Source organism: Salvelinus namaycush, chromosome 8 (genome assembly GCF_016432855.1).
Source record: "Salvelinus namaycush isolate Seneca chromosome 8, SaNama_1.0, whole genome shotgun sequence".
Lineage (NCBI taxonomy): Eukaryota > Metazoa > Chordata > Actinopteri > Salmoniformes > Salmonidae > Salvelinus > Salvelinus namaycush.
Window position 1 is genome coordinate 36,520,219 of NC_052314.1, and position 20,532 is coordinate 36,540,750.

The window sequence follows — 20,532 nt, forward strand, 5'->3', positions numbered from 1 at the left end:
GTGGGCCTCTGCCTGCATGTCATGCATCTGGGCCAGGACAGCCGGATCAGAACCACCTGACTGCATGTAGTCCAGCCTCAGAGCTCTGTCACACCAACAGACACAGTCAAACACAGACATAGATACAGATATGCTGCAGGATAGTAATACCGTACATTGCTACTACTAACACTACAGCAACTATTTAACCAGGTAAGTCATTGAGAACACATTTTCTTTTTGAATAATGACCTGACAGCTACTTGCTCTATGATTACAGCTTCTAATATCACCAACAATGGTGCTAATAATAATGTGTACTTTTTGTTCTATGAGGTGTAGCTACACTAAGACATACAAATATTACTTACCTTATTTGGGTGGAGAGGAGTCCATCCACAGAGGATATTAGGTCAAAGTTGACATTATGTCCCTTCCTGTGGTCAGGGTTGGGTGAGTCAAACGTGACCTCTTTGACCCTTTGAAAAGCACAGAAGAACATCTTTGTTTGTATGTTCCTTTTTTTCTTCTAGTTTATAACCATGTCTATTTATAACTTGTTATAACTCATCACTTACAGTTGAAGTCGGAAGTTTACATACCTGTTTTTCAACCGCTCCACACATTTCTTGTTAACAAACTCATTTTGGCAAGTCGGTTAGGACATCTACTTTGTGCATGACACAAGTACTTTTTCCAACAATTATTAACAGAGACAGATTATTTCACTTATAATTCACTGTATCACAATTCCAGTGGGTCAGAAGTTTACTTACAGTAAGTTGACTGTGCCTTTAAACTGCTTGGAAAATTCCAGAAAATTATGTCATGGCTTTAGAATCTTCTGATAGGCTAATTGACATCATTTGAGTCAATTGGAGGTGTCACTGTGGATCTATTTCAAGGCCTACCTTCAAACTCAGTGCCTCTTTGCTTGACATCATGGGAAAATGAAAAGAAATCAACCAAGACCTCAGAAAAAAAATTGGTTCATCCTTGGGAGCAATTTCCAAACGCCTGAAGGTACCACGTTCATCTGTACAAACAATAGTACGCAAATATAAACACCATGGGACCACGCAGTCGTCCTACCACTCAGAAAGGAGACACGTTCTGTCTCCTAGAGATGAACGTACTTTGGTGCGAAAAGTGCAAATCAATCCCAAAACAACAGCAAAGGACCATGTGAAGATGCTGGAGGAAACAGGTACAAAATTATCTATATCCACAGTAAAACGAGTTCTATATCGACATAACCTGAAAGGCTGCTCAGCAAGGAAGAAGCTAACCCTCCAAAAGCCACCATTAAAAAAGCCAGACTACGGTTTGCAACTGCACATGGGGACAAAGATCGTACTTTTTGACCCCAAGGATACTTCCAAAGTTATGGCAAAACGACTTAAGGACAACAAAGTCAAGGTATTGGAGTGGCCATCATAAAGCCCTGACCTCAATCCTATAGAAAATTTGTGGGCAGAACTGAAAAAGTGTGTGCGAGTAAGGAGGCCTACAAACCTGACTCAGTTACACCAGCTCTGTCAGGAGGAATGGTCCAAAATTCACCCAACTTATTGTGGGAAGCTTGTGGAAGGCTACCTGAAATATTTGACCCAAGTTAAACAATTTAAAGGCAATGCTACCAAATACTAATTGAGTGTATGTAAACTTCTGACCCACTGGGAATGTGATGAAAGAAATAAAAGCTGAAATAATTCATCCTCTCTGCTATTATTCTGACATTTCACATTCTTAAAATAAAGTGGTGATCCTAACTGACCTTAGACAGGGCATTTTTACTAGGATTAAAAGTGAAAAACTGAGTTTAAATGTATTTGGCTAAGGTGTATGTAAACTTCCGACTTCAACTGTACAGTCGTGGACAAAAGTTTTGAGAATGACACAAATATACATTTCAGTCTGCTGCCTCAGTTTGTATGATGGCAATTTGCATATACTCCAGAATGTTATGAAGAGTGATCAGATGAATTGCTAAGTCCCTCTTTGCCATGCAAATGAACTGAATCCCCCAAAAACATTTCCACTGCATTTCAGCCCTGCCACAAAAGGACCAGCTGACATCATGTCAGTGATTCTCTCATTAACACAGCTGTGAGTGTTGACGAGGACAAGGCTGGAGATCACTCTGTCATGCTGATTGAGTTCGAATAACAGACTGGAAGTTTCAAAAGGAGGGTGGTGCTTGGAATCATTGTTCTTCCTCTGTCAACCATGGTTACCTGCAAGGAAACACGTGCCATCATCTTTGGTTTGCACAAAAAGGGCTTCACAGGCAAGGATATTGCTGCTAGTAAAATTGCACCTAAATCAACCATTTATCGGATAATCAAGAACTTCAAGGAGAGCAGTTCAATTGTTGTGAAGAAGGCTTCGGGGCGCCCAAGAAAGTCCAGCAAGCGCCAGGACCGTCTCCTAAAGTTGATTCAGCTGCGGGATCGGGGCACCACCAGTACAGAGCTTGCTCAGGAATGGCAGCAGGCAGGCGTGAGTGCATCTGCACGCACAGTGAGGCAAAGACTTTTGGAGGATGGCCTGGTGTCAAGAAAGGCAGCAAAGAAGCCACTTCTCTCCAGGAAAAACATCAGGGACAGACTGATATTCTGCACAAGGTACAGGGATTGGACTGCTGAGGACTGGGGTAAAGTCATTTTCTCTGATGAATTCCCTTTCCGATTGTTTGGGGCATCCGGAAAAAAGCTTGTCCGGAGAAGACAAGGTGAGCGCTACTATCAGTCCTGTGTCATGCCAACAGTAAAGCATCCTGAGACCATTCATGTGTGGGGTTGCTTCTCAGCCAAGGGAGTGGGCTCACTCACAATTTTGCCTAAGAACACAGCCATGAATAAAGAATCGTACCAACACATCCTCTGAGAGAAACTTCTCCCAACCATCCAGGAACAGTTTGGTGACGAACAATGCTTTTTCCAGCATGATGGAGCACCTTGCCATAAGGCAAAAGTGATAACTAAGTGGCTCGGGGAACAAAACATTGATATTTTGGGTCCATGGCCAGGAAACTCCCCAGACCTTGATCCCATTGAGAACTTGTGGTCATTCCTCAAGAGGCGGGTGGACAAACAAAAACACTCATTCTGACAAACTCCAAGCATTGATTATGCAAGAATAGGCTGCCTTCAGTCAGGATGTGGCCCAGAAGTTAATTGACAGCATGCCAGGGCGGATTGCAGAGGTCTTGAAAAAGAAGGGTCAACACTGCAAATATTGACTCTTTGCATCAACTTCATGTAATTGTCAATAAAAGCCTTTGACACTTATGAAATGCTTGTAATTATACTTCAGTATTCCATAGTAACATCTGACAAAAATATCTTAAGACACTGAAGCAGCAAACTTTGTGGAAATTAATATTTGTGTCATTCTCAAAACTTTTGGCCACGACTGTATGTACTGTGAGTGTGTGAGATGGTCATTTGCTGCCATCTAGTGGACTCACCCAGGCTGCAGGGTAGTGATGTGGTCTTTGAGTTGCTGTAGAGCCTCTTCGTTTCTCTCCTCCCGATCCCTTAGCTCCAGCAGCAAAGTCTCCAGGTGGGCCGTGCTGCCCTGCCCTGCCAGGGCCCCAAGCTGCCATGCAATGTCTGACATACACATACTAAATGTAATCTATTACAGTTACTAGTTACCTGTCCAAAATTGTAATCTGTAACTTAATTTTGGGATTACCCAAACTCAGTTACTTAATCTGAATACTGTTACTTTTGGATTACTTTCCCCTTAAGAAAAACACAAAAATTTACCATCAAGCACATTTGGTGTAGTGGTCTCTGACTCGTGGTCAGACTTTCTCAGGTGGAATAAACTTCACTTGAATGTCATTGAGAAAACAGAAAAGTATCATAATGTATTTTGTTTTTGAAAATATCCTTTCTGAATAAAAAAATGATACAAGAAGTAATCTCTTTTTTAAATCCCCCCCCCTTTTCCTCCCCAATTTCAATCTTGTCTCATCGCTGCAACTCCCCAACGGGCTCGAGAGGCGAAGGTCGTGTCATGCGTCCTCCGAAACATGACCGACCAAACCGTGCTTCTTAACACCCGCCCGCACCAATGTGTGGAACACCGTTCACCTGATGACAGAGGTCAGCCTGCAGGCGCCCGGCCCAGTACAAGGAGTCGCTAGAGCGCGATGAGCCAAGTAAAGCCCCCTGGCCAAACCCTCCCTTAACCCGGACAATTGTGCGCCGCCCTATGGGACTCCCAATCACAGCCAGTTGGATCGTACCTAGGTCTGTAGTGACGCCTTTGTAACAGTTTAACTTTAGTCCGTCCCCTCGCCCCGACCCGGGCGCGAACCAGGGACCCTCTGCACACATCAACAACAGTCACCCACGAAGCATCGTTACCCATCGCTCCACAAAAGCCGCTACTTCAAGGTCTCAAAGCGAGTGACGTCACCGATTGAAACGCTATTAGCGCGCACCACCGCTAACTAGCTAGCCATTTCACATCGGTTACATCTTTAGCACTGCAATGCAGTGCCTTAGACCGGCTACGCCACTCGGGAGGCAGTAATCTAGTTTTTTGTTATTGTATCTGTAATCAGATTACATGTAACTGATTACATTAGCCAATTTAACCTTTTCTACATGAAAAACTGTATAAGAGATTCATTCCTCCATATCCTTTTGTGGCCCCTTCTTTCTATGGCCCCATACCCTCTCTCTGTTGCTCCAGGAGGTGGTTGTGGGTCTGTATCTCTGCCAGCTGCTTGTCGTGCTGCTCTGCCATCTCTCTCAGCCTCTCCCTGTGGGCACACTTTCTCCCCAACACCTGGACCTGGTCCTCCAGACCCTCGGTCTCAGTAGGCAGGTTGGGCATACTCCCCTCAATCGACATCCTCAGCTTGTGAAACTATAATTTCAAGCATAACATTTGTCTGAGTCTGTTAATTAATATTATGTAATATCAAAGGGACTACAAAGGTGGCTATAGGTTATATTGCATGTCTAGATGGTTCAGATTAAGCGTTGGTAGGCACCTCATTAGTAAGGTTCCTCAAGGCTGGGCTCTCTGACACACTGCCCCGTAGTTGATCTTCTTTCCCAGCTCTCCGTTCTGTGTCAATGGTCCTCGCCTGCATATTATGTAGGTGCGTACCCCGCTGCTCTCTCAGCTACCAGGAACAATCAATGTTAGACAGACACACTGCAAGAGCCACTATAACAGCTAACACACTTACCCTTATAAGATCAGGGGTGCGTGCCGGCTTTGGATAGAGTCCCTTTCGCTCAGGCTGCTCTTGTCTCAGCACCATAGGGTCTCCAATGCTGCTCCCGATACAGAATAATGCTTTATGTTTCTCCAGAAGCCCAAGGGAGCGGAATGCCATACTACACTCCCGACAACGGAACTCTCCCAATGACTCCATCACTGCGTCCGTTTTAGTCAATTTCGCAGGGTAACAACAAAAGGCAAACACCACATGTCCCAAGAGTGAAACATTACATGTACTCCTAAATGAGCTCAAAGATAATCATTAGACTATTTACCCCTTCCCCCTCACCAAGTAAACATAGATAGGTATGCGGTTACTTTTCTCATGTGCGTAACAGGACTGGATATGCTTCTGGTGATTTCCCTGTTTGTTGGTTCCTGTCACCATGTCGACGACTGTGTTGTGAGGGAGTGGAGGACGGACGGCAACACCACGTAATTCTCAAATCAGCTCTATAGTCTCTGACTACGCATATTGCTTTTACAGGTGTCACTGGATAAGTCTAGTACTAAACATATCACTTCTGTATGATTGATTATTTGATACAGAGAAGCAGACAACTTTTTGGCAATCTGATGCAAAATGTTTATTACAATTTTATTTTTCCAAGATGCAGTAGTTTCTTTCTCGTACAGTACATGACGCCAAATCTGTAAATAATGTTATCAAAATCATCTGAAATCTTTCAAAACTCACACTTTATATTTTTTACAATCCACCTTAAAGGCTGCAAGAACAATATGCAAACAAAATCAATTAATGTTTTACACAACGGTATCAAATTAGAAAATAAAACAAAGAGCCTTACATTTGTGGTAAAGCTGTCTGAACATTCTACCAGCCAGGAAAAGTGTTTCAATTTCAAAATCTACTACTGTAAACACATACATTTTACAACAGCAGTTCCTCATGTAAGAAAGCAAACAAGTTGTATCTTAATACAAGCAGTACGGGGATTTGGGGGACTAAGTTTACAGTCTATCAACCAAAGAACTTTCATTTTGCATGTCTGGAAATTAAAAAGACAACAGCTACGATGAGATAACCAACATTAAGTGTGACTTAAACATGGAACTGACATTACTTCTGAAATTGTGTTTTATTGTTTATGCCCCAACTGGCTACATTCAAATCAGTATGGTATTAAAATAAAATGTTGGTCCATTACTGCAAATTACAGTTTTTCTACCGCTTACAAGAAATATGATGATAAGCAAATGCATGCCTTACACTGTTCAAATAAGACTGAGACATTAACATTTGTCAACTTTAAAAATTGACCAAAACGAACCTAAATCCTTATAGAAGGGTTATTTAGGGGACTGGAAGCAAAGTCAATATCAACCGCTCACAATGATAGTTTCCTCAACACAAATGCTACAAATTGTTTCAGCAAGAGCAGGTGTCAAAGCCACTTTTCAAAATAAACTATTGATTGATGAAGTAATTTGCCAGTTAAATCGTCGTTGTTGATTTGCCAAAACAAAATAACAATTCTGATGTGTTTTGTGTTCAATTGACATTTTAGCTCCTGGGAAAAGACAAAAACGTATCGAAAGAAAGAAAAGAAAAAGCAGAAAGAAAGAAAAGCCCTCAGGAAGGCGTCACCTCTGAACCCTCTGTCACACCAGTGTCTGTATGACCAGTCTCTTGTGAATGAGCAAGAAGAGTGCAAGCCACGTTAGGTGTCTGTGTCGTCATCTGATGTCTGGCTGCTACTGGTGCTCTCGGTCTCTGTAACCTCTTCTAATTCAGACTCTAAGGGGTTTCTCAAGGACAACAGCAGGGGCAGGCCCTTGAGAAGAGGCTTTAGGTGAACACCGTTCTGGCCAAACCTGTTCCTCTTCAACTAGAAAACACAGACAGTTTTGCACCGGGTGAAAGTTGATTATATTCGTTTTGGAACAGGGCTGCCTCTTGGGCGCAGTGGTGTAAAGTACTTTTTAAGTAAAAATACTTTAAAGTACTACTTAAGTAGTTTTTTGGGGGGTATCTGTAATTTGTATTTGAGAACTTTTACTCCACTACATTCATAAAGAAAATAAATGTACTTTTTACTCCATACATTTTCCCTGACACCAAAAATTCTTGTTACATTTCAAATGCTTAGCAGGACAGGAAAATGGTCAAATTCACACACTTATCAAGAGAGAATCCCTGGTCATCCATTCTGCCTCTGATCTGGCCTGGCTATCCGTAAATTAAAAACAAGAAAATTGTGGCGTCTTATTTGCTTAATGTAAGGAATGTCAAATCAAAATCAAATTTTATTAGTCACGTGCACTGAATACAACAGGTTTAGACTTTACAGTGAAATGCTTACTTACGAGCCCCTAACCAACAATGCAGTTAAAAAAAAAAATATGAGTGAGAATTAGAAATCAAAGTAACAATTAATTCAAGAGCGGCAGTAAAATAGCAATAGCGAGACTATGCACAGGGGGGTACCGGTACAGAGTCAATGATGCGGGTGCACTGGTTAGTTGAGGTAATATGTACATGTAGGTAGAGTTATTAAAGTGGCTGTGACTATGAATAGATAACAGAGAGTTGCAGCAGTGCAAAAGGGGGGGGGGGGGGGGGCAATGCAAATAGTCTGGGTAGCCATTTGATTAGATGTTCAGGAGTCTTATGGCTTGGTGGTAGAAGCTGTTAAGAACCCTTTTGGACCTAGACTTGGCCCTGCGGGACCACTTGCCGTGTGGTAGCGGAGAGAACAGTCTATGACTGGGGTGGCTAGGGTCTTTGACAATTTTTAGGGCCTTCCTCTGACACCGCCTGGTATAGAGGTCCTGGATGGCGGGAAGCTTGGCCCCAGTGAAGTACTGGGCAGTACGCACTACCCTCTGTAGTGCCTTGCGGTCGGAGGCCGAGCAGTTGCCATACCAGGCAGTGATGCAACCAGTCAGGATGCTCTCGATGGTGCAGCTGAAGAACCTTTTGAGGATCTGAGGACCCATGCCAAATCTTTTCAGTCTCTTGAGGGGGAATAGGTTTTGTCATGCCCTCTTCACTACTGTCTTGGTGTGCTTGGACCATGTTAGTTTGTTGGTGATGTGGACACCAAGGAACTTGAAGCTCTCAACCTGCTCCACTGCAGCTGTGTCGACGAGAATGGGGGCGAGGCCTCCTGAGTGGCGCAGTGGTCTAAGGCACTGCATCGAAGTGCTAGCTGTGCCACCAGAGATTCTGGGTTCGAGCCCAGGCTCTGTCGCAGCCAGCCGCGACCGGGAGGTCCATGGGGCGACGCACAGTTGGCCCAGCGTCTTCCGGGTAGGGAGGTTTTGGCCGGCAGGGATATCCTTGTCTCATCGCGCACTAGCGACTCCCGTGGTGGGCCGAGCGCAGTGCACGCTGACCAGGTCACCAGGTTTACGGTGTTTCCTCCGACACATTGGTGCGGCTGGCTTCCGGGATGGATGAGCATTGTGTCAAGAAGCAGTGCGGCTAGGTTGGGTTGTGTTTCTGAGGACACATGGCTCTCGACCTTCACCTCTCCCGAGTCCGTACGTGAGTTGCAGCGATGAGACAAGACTGTAACTACTACCAATTGGATACCACATAATTGGGGTATCACATTGTTAATTAACTAAATAAAATAAGTGTACTTTGTTTTTGTTATTTGAAAACTCATGTTCCCTTTATCTAATATTAGGTTTTGCTTGAAGATCTGATAACATTCAATATCAAAAATATGCAAAAATAGAGAAAATCAAAAATGGGGCAAATACTTTTTCACTTCACTGTAAAAGCACACATTCATTTAGGTTACAGACCATGTCACTAGGCCTAGGACCCCTAAACAAAGCGAGTGCAACAATATATGTAGGCTAGTTATGAGGTTCATAACAGGAACCACCCATGCCAATCAAAACTTACTCCCTGAAAAGATAATAGGCAGCACATGTTCCTCCTGGAATGGAAGACAAAAGGACTATTCCTCTGTGACCAGCGTACTTCAATGTAGAATACAACTTTATTGTCCAATGTGAATTGGAAATGTATGCTATTCCCCAGGCACCACACATGCACACACAAGAAGCTCTAGGGCTGTTCAATGTCAGTCCTGGAGGGCCGACACACTTCGAGTTTTCATCCTGTCCTTCTAATAAGGGACTAATTCAGACCTGGGACACCAGGTGAGTGTAATTAACTACGAGGTAGAAACAAAAAACGGATGAGTTTTCAGCCCTCCAGGACTGTAATTTAACAGGCCTGGAGGCAGTAAAAAAATCAGCGGCAGAGCAGCAGTTTAAGGGTTATAAGTGTCTTGCTCAAGGGCTTAACGACAGCAGGTGGCACCTGAGATTCCGATGTCAGAAACCCACTGGTTGCCAGCTCACTCCCACCAAATTTCCCCGTCAGCCCTGGGATTTGAACCGACAACCCTCCGGTTACTGGCCCTAGAGATGATGAATGCATTACGTTGTTCATTTGTTAAAAAGGTTTCATCACTTCAGAATACGCTTTCTTAGGAGTTATTGCATAAATGTTTGTATGAAATGCTAATATGAATTTGATTATGTAATTAAATAGATTTCACGCTGTATGAAGAACAACACAGCAAGAACATATTGGAATTGGTTGCAGCCAGGTTGTGGTTTCGAGAGCTTCAAAGTTGAGTACCCATAGGACCTTCAGAAATCTGTGCATTTATTGAAGGAAGTGTGAGAGGAAGTCCAGCCACGGTTGATTGGGAGTGTAAGGGAAATGAGTGGTGATTGGATTGTCTGCAAGTCCATCAAGGAGTGTGGTGCTGGAAGTGAAGCATGATGGGGTTGGGTTTGGAAAGTCATTTTCTATAACAGCCTGACCTCTTTTTATCAATCTCTCCAATTATATTACAAATATCTAAACAACAAATAATTCATGTAAGGAATGTGTTTTATTGAAAGGAATATGCAACAGTTTTATACAACCCCAAAAATACATACTCCAAACAGTTTTATTCTTATGGTTCATCCTGGGAATAAATGACAGAACTCAGAGAGGGCTTACAATCAGACAGGTGGAACATGCAATAGTGTACAACCACCACACAACATGGAGGCAATGTTATGGCAACATTGTGTCGTGGTTGTGTGTTTGTTGGGTTGCTCCTCTTGTCTAATTTGCACAATTCAACACCCATAACATACACCCAGGAGGCAGAATACTTGGGAGTAATCTTTTACTGCAGTGGGCTAAATCAGGGTCACACAGAGTATTCCTTGGTAGTCTTAAACAAATCTACTTTGAAACGAAAGTATACACCTCACATGGTTATGGGATAATAAAAAAAATAATAAAAAGAGTTGGAATGCATTCAATTTTGAGTTTGCATCCCAATATTATATTTTATATACAGTACATTCGGAAAGTATTCAGACCACTTCACTTTTTCCACATTTTGTTACGTTACAGCCTTATTCTAAAATCGATTTTTTTTAAATTCCCCTCATCAATCTACACACATTACCCTATAATAACAAAGCAAAAACTTGTTTTTAGACATTTTTGAAAATGTATACAACAATTTTAACTGAAATATCACATTTACATAAGTATTCAGACCCTTTACTCAGTACTTGGTTGAAGCACCTTTGGCGGTGATTACAGCCTAGAGTCTTCATGGGTATGATGCTACAAGCTTGGCACACCTGTATTTGGGGAGTTTCTCCCATTCTTCTATGTAGATCCTCTCAAGCTCTGTCAGGTTGGATGGGGAGCGTCGCTGCACAGCTATTTTCAGGTCTCTCCAGCGATGTTAGATCGGGTTCAAGTCCGAGCTATGGCTGGGCCACTCAAGGACATTCAGAGACTTGTCCCGAAGCCACTCCTGCGTTGTCTTGGCTGTGTGCTTAGGGTCGTTGTCCTGTTGGAAGGTGAACCGTAGCCCCAGTCTGAGGTCCTGAGCGCTCTGGAGCAGGTTTTCATCAAGGATCTCTGTACTTTGCTCCGTTCATATTTCCCTCAATCCTGATTAGTCTTCCCAGACCCTGCTGCTGAAAAACATCCCCACAGCATGCTGCTGCCACCACCATGCTTCACCGTAGGGATGGTGCCAGGTTTCCTCCAGATGTGATGCTCGGCATTCAGGCCAAAGAGTTAAATCTCATGGTCGGAGAGTCCTTTAGGTGCCTTTTGGCAAACTCCAAGCAGGCTGTCATGTGCCTTTTACTGAGGAGTAGCTTCCATCTGGCCACTCTACCATAAAGGCTTGATTGGTGGAGTGCTGCAGAGATGGTTGTCCTTCTGGAAGGTTCTCCCATCTCCACAGAGGAACTCTGGAGCTAAACCAGTGACCATTGGGTTCTTGGTCACCTCCCTGATCAAGGTCCTTCTCCCCCGATTGATCAGTTTTGCTGGGCGGCCAGCTCTAGGAAGAGTGGTTCCAAACTTCTTCCATTTAAGAATGATGGGAACACTGTGTTCTTGGGGACATTCAATGCTGCAGAAATGTTTTGGTACTCTTCCCCAGATCTGTGCCTCTACACAATTCTGTCTCAAAGCTCTACGGACAATTTCTCATGGCTTGGTTTTTGCTCTGACATGCACTGTCAACTGTGTGACCTTATATAGACAGGTGTGTGCCTTTCCAAATCATGTCCAATCAATTTAATTTACCACAGATGGACTCCAACCAAGTTGTAGAAACATCTCAAGGCTGATCAATGGAAGGAGGATGTACCTGAGCTCAATTTCGAGTCTCGTAGCAAAGGGTCTAAATACTTTTTTATTTTTAATACATTTGCAAACATTACCTAAAAACCTGTTTTAGCTTTGTCATTATGGAGTATTGTGTGTAGATTGATGAGGAACATTTTATTTAATCCACTTTAGAAAAAGACTGTAATGTAACAAAATGTGGAAAAAGTCAAGGGGTCTGAATACTTTCCGAATGCACTGTACATCACAGAAGACAAAAATATAACGAAACTGTTTGACATAGAAACACTGGATTTTCGGCTTCAATTTCTTTATAAAAAATATTAATAACATTCCACCCATGAGGCCATTAGAGGACGATTTGGTCATTTGACTGCAGGAAAGGCTACTCTACTTCAATTATTAAATGTTGTTCATCTTTGTTTTTTACATTTCCAATTAATGATCGATAGTTGCCATTTGAGTTTCAGTTTTAATAACAAACATTTCAATTATTGTGCATGATGTACAATTCTGTAAACCTTTGTACAATCAATACATGGATTTAAATGTGGAACATTTCACCTCCTTAATTCTGAATACACATCTACTTTAATAAATTTAATCCACATTTAGTCTGGTAACTACTTATCTTTTAAGTAGCAGTAATAGTAGGTACTTTTTATTGCATTTTGCTGACATATATCCAAATAAAAACATTTAATTTCTCATTCTTATTAAAAACAATGATGAAAACACTTAATAAAAAAAGTGTTAGATAAAAATAAAGCTACTTATTCAGGATGAATTTGTTGTTAAATTCAGGATATTTGTTCAGATCAGTAACTGTAGATGTTTTGCACATCCAAAAAACAGGTCTTAAACGAAGCTATAATTTAGGCTGGGATATTTTGTAGAGAGGTTCACTTCCTCTTGGGAAGACATGTTGGGGGAATGAGGATGAGAAGCTTGTCTCTGCTCCTCCTGATATCTACGGGACTGGGAACTGTGAAAGCAGAGAAGAATAACATTTTAAACAATCAAATGAATTATGCATGTTAAAAGGGCGACTGCGCTTCCTGATTTGGCCCGGTTTTGAAGATTGCTCATTAAGTAATGATGGCGGCCATGACTGAAGCCAAACGAGAGATTGGTGGTGTGGTTTGATGTGGGTGTGTTATGTTTGGATATTGTACCCTGGCAGGTTCTGTTTGTCCCTTCTGAGTCACGATAGCAACAGCATAGCCATTTCCTTAAAATAGTCCGAATTAATTTAAGATCAGTCAAAAAATATGTAACTAATTTAGACGTTTTAGAGGTCTTAGTAGTGCAATTTGACATGGAGCGAAGGTCTTTGGTGCAGTATTTCTGAAGTTAAAACATGTGGATGAAAAACTGGTCAGTGCACTGCTTAGCATTCTATCTAGCCGGGAAAGTCTGGCTGCGTGCTCAGGACTGATTTCTGAGAACAATAACATGTCTACAACTTCATCATCGGCAAGTAAAACGATCATAAATAAAGCACAAGCTACACACTGTTTATCAGTGCCTAAAATCACGTAATAGCTAGCTAAGTTCCAACTGTTTGTCAATGAAGCTAGCAAGTAGTAGCGAGCAGGGACATTGAGCAGCCAGGCCACAATCAACTTATTAAGTCACTGGCGAGTGGTGACTGTGTTTTAGTGCTGTTTAAAAAAAAAATAACTTTCACACTATCTATTATAGGGCTGCCGACTTTTGAAGATAGGAAATTTCACTCCAAGCTATCTTGAATGTCAATGCTCCTCCCCTAGCCGGGGGGGTGAGGGTCAGCACCCCTACCCTCAGCACCCCTACTTCCCGCGGTTATGAATGCAACTGGTGGATTGATGTGAATATAATGTAGCCTATGGATCTGGGCTAATGCAAGTGGTGGGTTAAATCACTAGTAAGCCTAGTAGGCTATAGCCTGTTATCACATACTGTCATAAGCAGGGATGTAGTGCTGCCATAGCGGGAGGAAGAGGCGTCACTTTTTTCAGTTTGAGAATACACGGAGCTGCATGGTAAAATAATTTATGGAAAATTCATTCTGATAAATTCTAAATAAATTATATTTAGGCCTAATTTCCACTAAAATGCCATGAAAATAATAGAACACCAAACTAAATAAATATGTAGGCTATAGCAGCCTATGTAGGCTGTAGCTAGCCTAAATGGCAGTCTGGTCTCATAGACTGGATGTAAACATACATCCGGGAGACTCAAATTAGTTTGATATGTTGTGTTTGCTATGGTTACATAAGACAGATGGTTACTTAAGGCAAAAACGAAAGTAGGTGTCACGTTCCTGACCTGTTTTCTGTTAGTTTTGTATGTGTTAGTTGGTCAGGACGTGAGTTTGGGTGGGCAGTCTATGTTTTCTGTTTCTATGTTGGTTTAAAGGGTGACCTAATATGGCTTTCAATTAGAGGCAGGTGGTTTTCATTTCCTCTGATTGAGAGTCATATTAAGGTAGGTGTTTTCACACTGTTTGTTGGTGGGTGGTTGTTTCCTGTGTCAGTGTTTGTTGCACAATATGGGACTGTTTCGTTCGTTCATCGTTTTATGTAGTCATTTTTCCTGTTGTGCGTTCTTCGTGTTTTTGTAAGTTCGTATGTTCAGGTTTGTCTACATTCGTTTTGTTATTTTGTTTATTATCAAGTATAGTTCGTTTTTCGTCTTGTTTGAATAAATATCATGTCATTTCACAACGCTGCAGTTTGGTTCAATCCCTGCTCCTCCTCTTCGGATGAAGAGGAGGAGGAACGCCGTTAAAGAACCACCCACCAATCCAGAACCAAGCAGCACAAGTTTGAGCAGCGGCCAAGAAATCAGGACTCATGGACTTGGGAGGAAGTATTGGAGGGAAAAGGACACTGGGCGCACATTGGGGAATATCGCCGCGCTCGTGAGGAGATGGAGGCAGCGAGAGCCCAACAGCGGTGGTATGAGGAGGCAGCAAGGAGACGTGGCTGGAAGCCGGAGAATCAAGCTCAAGACCGGAGATATGAAGGTACGCGGCTAGCAAGGAAGCCCGAGAAGAAACCCCAAAAATTTATTGGGGGGGGGGGGCTAAGAGGTAGTGGGCCAAGGGCAGGTAGGAGACCTGCGCCCACTTCCCAGGCTAACCGTGGAGAGCGGGAGTACGGGCAGACACCGTGTTACGCAGTAGAGCGCACGGTGTCTCCTGTACGTGTGCATAGCCCGGTGCGGGTTATTCCACCTCCCCGCACTGGTAGGGCTAGATTGAGCATTGAGCCAAGTGCCATGAAGCCGGCTCTACATATCTGGCCACCAGTACGTCTCCTTGGGCCGGCTTACATGGCACCAGCCTTACGCATGGTGTCCCCGGTTCGCCTACATAGCCCGGTGCGGGTTATTCCACCTCCCCGCACTGGTCGGGCGATGGGGAGCATTCAACCAGGTAAGGTTGGGCAGGCTCAATGCTCAAGGGAGCCAGTACGCTTGCACGGTCCGGTATTTCCGGCGCTACCTCCCTGCCCCAGCCCAGTACCACCAGTGCCTACACCACGCACCAGGCTTCCAGTGCGTTTTCAGAGCCCTGTTCCTCCTCCACGCACTCTTCCTATGGTGCGTGTCTCCAGCCCAGTGCCTCCAGTTCCGGCACCACGCACTAAGCCACCTGTGCGTCTCCAGAGCCCTGTACACACTGTTCCTTCTCCCCGTACTCGTCCTGATGTGCGTGCACTCAGCCCGGTGCCACCAGTGCCGGTACCACGCACCAGGCCTATAGTGCGCTTCGAGAGGTCAGTGTGCCCTGTCCCTGCTCCCCGCACTAGGCTTGAAGTGCGTGTCTCCAGTCCGGTGCCTCCAGTTCCGGCACCACGTACCAGGCCTACAGTGCGTCTCAGCCGGCCAGAGTCTGCCGTCTGCCCAACGGCGCCTGAACTGTCCGTCTGCCAAGCGCCGCATGAACTGCCCGTCTGTATTGAGCCTTCAAAGCCGCCCGTCTGCCATGAGCCTGCAAAGCCGCCCGTCTGCCATGAGCCTACAGAGCCTTCCGCCAGACAGGAGCCGCTAGAGCCTTCCGCCAGACAGGAGCCGCTAGAGCCTTCCGCCAGACAGGAGCAGCCAAAGCCTTCCGCCAGACAGGATCAGCCAGAGCCATCCGTCTCCGCAGCGCCATCTGAGCCATCCGTCTCCGCAGCGCCATCTGAGCCATCCGTCTCCTCAGCGCCATCTGAGCCATCCGTCTCCTCAGCGCCGTCTGAGCCATCCGTCTCCCCAGCGCCGTCTGAGCCATCCGTCTCCCCAGCGCCGTCTGAGCCATCCGTCTCCCCAGCGCCGTCTGAGCCATCCGTCTCCCCAGCGCCGTCTGAGCCATCCGTCTGTCCCGAGCCATTAGAGCCGCCCGTCTGTCACGAGCCGTCAGAGCCGTTAGTCAGTCAGGAGCCGCTAGAGCCATTCGTCAGTCAGGATCTGCCAGAGCCGCCAACCAGACAGGATCTGCCAGAGCCGCCAACCAGACAGGATCTGCCAGAGCCGCCAACCAGACAGGATCTGCCAGAGCCGCCAACCAGACAGGATCTGCCAGAGCCGCCAACCAGACAGGATCTGCCAGAGCCGTCAGCGAGCCATGAGCGTCCAGAGCCGTCAGCCAGCCATGAGCGTCCAGAGCCGTCAGCCAGCCATGAGCGTCCAGAGCCGTCAGCCAGCCATGAGCGTCCAGAGCCGTCAGCCAGCCATGAGCGTCCAGAGCCGTCAGCCAGCCATGAGCGTCCAGAGCCGTCAGCCAGCCATGAGCGTCCAGAGCCGTCAGCCAGCCATGAGCGTCCAGAGCCGTCAGCCAGTCATGAGCTGCCCCTCAGCCCAGAGCGGCCATTTATCCAGAACTGCCCCTCAGTCCAGAGCTGTCTCTCTGTCCGGAGCTGCCCTTCAGTCCAGAGTTGCCCCTCTATCCTGAGCTACCTCTCTATCCTGACCTACCTCTCTGTCCTGTGCTATATCTCTGTCCTGAGCTACCTTATCCCGGTGCTGCCCCTTGTCCCGGTGCTGCCCCTTATATTAAGGTTACCATTAAAATTAAGTGGGTGTAAGATGAGGGTGGTCATTCTAAGGGGGAGACGTAAGCTGGGATTGACTATGGTGGGGTGGGGACCTCGCCCAGAGCCTGAGCCACCACCGTGGTCAGATGCCCACCCAGACCCTCCCCTAGACTTTGTGCTGGTGCGCCCGGAGTTCGCACCTTGAGGGGGGGGTTATGTCACGTTCCTGACCTGTTTTCTGTTAGTTTTGTATGTGTTAGTTGGTCAGGACGTGAGTTTGGGTGGGCAGTCTATGTTTTCTGTTTCTATGTTGGTTTAAAGGGTGACCTAATATGGCTTTCAATTAGAGGCAGGTGGTTTTCATTTCCTCTGATTGAGAGTCATATTAAGGTAGGTGTTTTCACACTGTTTGTTGGTGGGTGGTTGTTTCCTGTGTCAGTGTTTGTTGCACCATACGGGACTGTTTCGTTCGTTCATCGTTTTATGTAGTCATTTTTCCTGTTGTGCGTTCTTCGTGTTTTTGTAAGTTCGTATGTTCAGGTTGGTCTACATTCGTTTTGTTATTTTGTTTATTATCAAGTATAGTTCGTTTTTCGTCTTGTTTGAATAAATATCATGTCATTTCACAACGCTGCAGTTTGGTTCAATCCCTGCTCCTCCTCTTCGGATGAAGAGGAGGAGGAACGCCGTTACAGTAGGGTGGTTGCTCGGGGTGGAAGGTGGTTGTATAAAATGAACGTCTAGCAACCATAAATTTATGAGATTGAATCTTATCATGGACAACTTTAGTATTTTAGCTAATTCACCTTTAAACTACTTATTACTTTTTATCTACTTTGCAACTACTTAGCATGTTAGATAACCCTTTCCGTAACCTATTTTGCAACAAAGCATCCTTCACTCATGCTGCCAAACATACCCTCGTAAAACTGACCATCCTACCGATCCTCGACTTCGGCGATGTCATTTACAAAATAGCCTCCAACACTCTACTCAGCAAACTGGATGCAGTCTATCACAGTGCCATCCGTTTTGTCACCAAAGCCCCATATACTACCCACCACTGCGACCTGTATGCTCTCGTTGGCTGGCCCTCGCTTCATACTCGTCGCCAAACCCACTGGCTCCAGGTCATCTACAAGTCTCTGCTAGGTAAAACCCCACCTTATCTCAGCTCACTGGTCACCATAGCAGCACCCACTCGTAGCACGCGCTCCAGCAGGTATATCTCACTGGTCACCCCCAAAGCCAATTCTTCCTTTGGCCGCCTTTCATTCCAGTTCTCTGCTGCCAATGACTGGGACGAACTGCAAAAATCACTGAAGCTGGAGACTCATATCTCCCTCACTAGCTTTAAGCACCAGCTGTCAGAGCAGCTCACAGATCACTGCACCTGTACATAGCCGTCTGTAAATAGCCCATCCAACTACCTCATCCCCATACTTAATTTATTTATTTATCTCTGTGTTGTTGTATATGTCGAACTGCTATGCTTTATCTTGGCCAGGTCGCAGTTGCAAATGAGAACTTGTTCTCAACTGGCCTACCTGGTTAAATAAAGGTGAAAAAAATAAATAATAATACTTAACCCCTAGCCTAGCTAATGTTAGCCAGCTAGCTCACTTTAGCCACCTAGCTAGAATTCATAACATATCGTACGTTATTGAAAATTAATGAGCATCTCGAATTTATGTACAGAATAATATGAAATGCTCTGAGACCAGGTTGTAAATGGTGGTTTCTTCCCTGTATTTTTTTCTCTATGGCGGTGGCACGAACGATGAACTGTAGGCGTGTGTGCAAAGACCCATCGATCGGGGCCTTGACCACTGAGTGGACCAAATCCCAAGCAGAAAACTCCACCAGCGGTTTCTAAAACGGCTGTCCTCGAAAGAGTCTTCTACAACGCACTTGAACTCGCCCTACTGTCCGAGTACTGTCCTTATTATCACACCAACGAGATCTAGGATCCAATTCACCGCGTGTCTGCCATGAAGTTCCTAAAACTCAATGGACCCCTTGCGCAGTGGAACCCAGAACGATACGTGACCACTGCTGCCTTTCAGCACCACAATTCGAAGAGCGCTCAAATCGCTTAAAATAACCCTCATCAAGAAGTTGCCTACGCCTACTAGTCTTACTCATCACTTATTATTATTACTACAAATAAAAAGATGATCACTTCTCACAATGGTGCTCGCTGCTCATTTAGTAAAGTTAAATCAAAGCTGAATCAGATTCTCGCAAGATCACATAATGATTCATTAGTATTTTACATAACAGATCCGAATATAGTAACATATAAGCAGGGGCGCAACTTTCACTGGGGACGGGGCCATGCCCCCCCCCCCCACACACACACACACACATTCTGAAATTGCATTTGTCCCCCCCAGTTTTATCATTGGAATGTGATATAAAACGAGGCAATGGTGTGGTTTACGAAAACACCTCAGTCATTTCTTATCTGAAGCTGAATATTCTATATTTTTTTTCTCACGCAGCCAAAACTTAACGCGTGCAGGCTTTGATTGAAACAAAATAGGCCTACAAGAAATGGTAATAGTTTGTTAACTCCACGCGCTTTAATTTGCTCACGAAACAGTTATTCAAGAAGATCTAAATGCATATTCCCATTAAACTGATTGAGATCAAATGATTGGCATGCAGTTTGGCTATTTCACCGGTAAAACGTGAAGAATTATCATTCACAATTTACAGTGATAATGGCCTATTTTGATATTAGGTATGCCTAACTTGGTGTGAAGGTATTACAAATATTTTGGGGAAAATGAAACAAGATTTGTGGGCGTATAGGCAGATGTTGCAATTGGAGGATGCATTTTATGCACCTCTTCTATAATGATATTCAATCTGTCTGTACAAACTTTGAGAAATGATGCTGTGCCTGTCCAATGTGCCGTGGCTGCACTCCCCTTTAATCATGAGGGGCGTTTCTTTACAAAAGCGCATCCAATCGCCTTGGTCCCGGTCCCTTACTAAACCAGTCATAAACTTCATTCTGCCGCGGTGGCAGAAAGATTATGGAGCTCCCTGTTGTAGCTGCCACAGTTACAATGCTCATGATGTAGAATTGCAGGTGAATATCAGGGGGCGTGGGCACCCAATCAGATTTTGCTCTACTTGTCTGTGTTCCAAATGGACATTATTGGTCTTTTTACCTAAGCACAGTACTTGACTTGGGCAGGAGCTCCTGCACTTTAATATAAACGGTACTGGCACCAAACAATTGTACCGGCAACTATTTCAGTCCAAGTCAAGCACCTATGCACATTGGTTAAAAAAGTTAAAATAACCAACATTTTGGTTAATTGCTTAGCACTACCCAAAGCGGAAGTCAAGTCACAGGCTCTCTTTCCACTTCCTTTGAAAGCCGGAACATCTGGTTGTTGGAGACTCAGCAGAGGCTAGATGGAGTGCAATCAGCACAGCTGCTTCTCTTGTGTTAGTGGACACTGGGCAAGTGGACATGATCATAATCCATACCCAACCCTCCAGTAAGTGGTGACGAACTCACAGAACTCAGTTTTGGACAAGACTGACTTTATGACCCAAATTATCCTATTAACACCTTGTAGTACATTTTGACACCAGAATTCATGTTTCTGACTCATAACCATTTAA